Source organism: Myotis brandtii, unplaced genomic scaffold, assembly GCF_000412655.1.
Source record: "Myotis brandtii unplaced genomic scaffold, ASM41265v1 scaffold125, whole genome shotgun sequence".
Classification (NCBI taxonomy): Eukaryota; Metazoa; Chordata; class Mammalia; order Chiroptera; family Vespertilionidae; genus Myotis; species Myotis brandtii.
In genome coordinates, this window is record NW_005354385.1 from 14,917,701 (window position 1) to 14,919,645 (window position 1,945).

Consider the following 1,945-nt stretch of genomic DNA (forward strand, 5'->3'; position numbering starts at 1 on the left):
GTCTGAATAGCACAACATACCTAAGTAGAATTGCTGATCAAGTTTATCCTATCATGTTGATGGCGTATCCCAATGGAGATGGCTTCTTCCAACAAGACAATGTGCCATGCCATGGTGCTTGTATTGTGCAGGAGTGGTTTCAAGAACATGAGGGAGACTTTACCTTGCTTAGGCGGCCCCCACAATCACCAGATCTCAATCCAATTGAGCATTTGTGGGATGAAGTTAAAAGAGTCATCAGGCAGTTGGTTCCACAGCCGTCAAATCTCACAGAACTGGACAGTGCTATTCATCAGGCATGGTGTCAGATTCCTCGCATCACCTTTCAACATCTCATGGAGTCAATGCCAAGAAGAATCGCCACAGTATTGAAGGCAAAAGGTGGCCCAACAAAGTACTGATGGGGTGGTCATAATAATCTGGCCACTCATATTAATATATATCCCATGTCAAAGGCTATTAAATCATGTTGTTTACCCATATCTTCAGAAAAAAAAATCACTTCTACTGTCCTGGTAAACAACCTGCTTCCCTATTTATAATTGTCTGGCCCTCTAGCAACTTCAGGACGAAATTATAGCTAATTTTCCTACAAACATCAAGTGGTCATAATAATCTAGCCACTTAGTGTATAGTATAATACGTGAAATCTCCATGAAGTAGTTTTTCCTTTCTGTTGCATTTACCACTATATCTTCAACAGTTGAAGAAGAGTGCCTATTACATGGTAGGTGTTTAATAAATATTTACTTAATTGAATAATATAATCACATAGCTTTTATTTAATACACTTCTTGTATTAAATTAAATACAATTAACAAGTTTTTGTAAAGTGTATATGTATTCCTGTCAAGACCTACAAATGCTTTGAATGATGCTAAAGCCCTTATTCTGCTTGCCTCCACTAATCCATTCTCCAATATTTTCCACTCTGTTCTCTGCCCTGGGAGTCTGAACTACATGGGCTACATTAACACTACTCCCGTGCCTTATGATTCTGAATTCTTCACTGAAAGCTCCAACCAGAGTGAGACCAAAATATTTATTCTCTTACAAGGTTCCTTGCAAGGTTGACTGGCTCTCTCAACCAATGGCCATTGCTTCTCAAAGCAGCTGACTGTAAGTTTCTGTCTCTCCTTCTGGGTTCTGGTGTCTGTTCCCTCATGTGCATCCTTTCCTAGGGATGGTATTAACTTACTGATACTATCTCCAGGTTTTTCCACGATTCCTTAGGCCTTGCCTGCACACATATGTTTGCAAATAGTACCTAAGTAAATAAAACCTACTCAAATGCTATTACCTTGTGTGTGCCATTTGATTTTGGTTGGGACTCTGAGTGATCTAGCTTGAAACCTGCTGGAGAAAACAATATTAGCATATATTACCAGTGTATAATACAAAAATATATTAATGTTCTAGAATATGTGAGATAGACTACTAATATCACAGGAAATTAAAGAAGGGGACATTTGGGAAGGAACATAGTGACCAGAAAAGGCTTTTGGGGAGGAGGTTGGACTTGCATGATGCTTGAAGATAGGGTATAATTTGGACAGAGGAAACTGTCAAGCTGCTGGCCAGAGGATCATCAGGAGCAAAATTTAGAAAGAGATTTAAATTTACAATGATTTCACATGGGATAAGGAGAAAATCACTGGGTTAAAATCAGGGTGTTGGCATAGAAGATTTAGAAAGAAAGATTTCAAAGATTTAGAAGAGAATCCATTTCTTTGCCTCTTCCAGCTTCTGGAGGTCAGCTTCTGCCTTCCTTGGCTCATGATCTCCCTCCTCCGTCTTCAGAGCCATCAGCCAGGCAGATACCTCCTGACGACGCCATCTCTCTGGTGCTCTCTCTCCTGCCACCCTCTTTCACATTTAGAGGTCTCTGTGATGACATTGGGCTCTCCTGGAAAATCCAGGATAACCTATCTTAAAATCAGCCGAG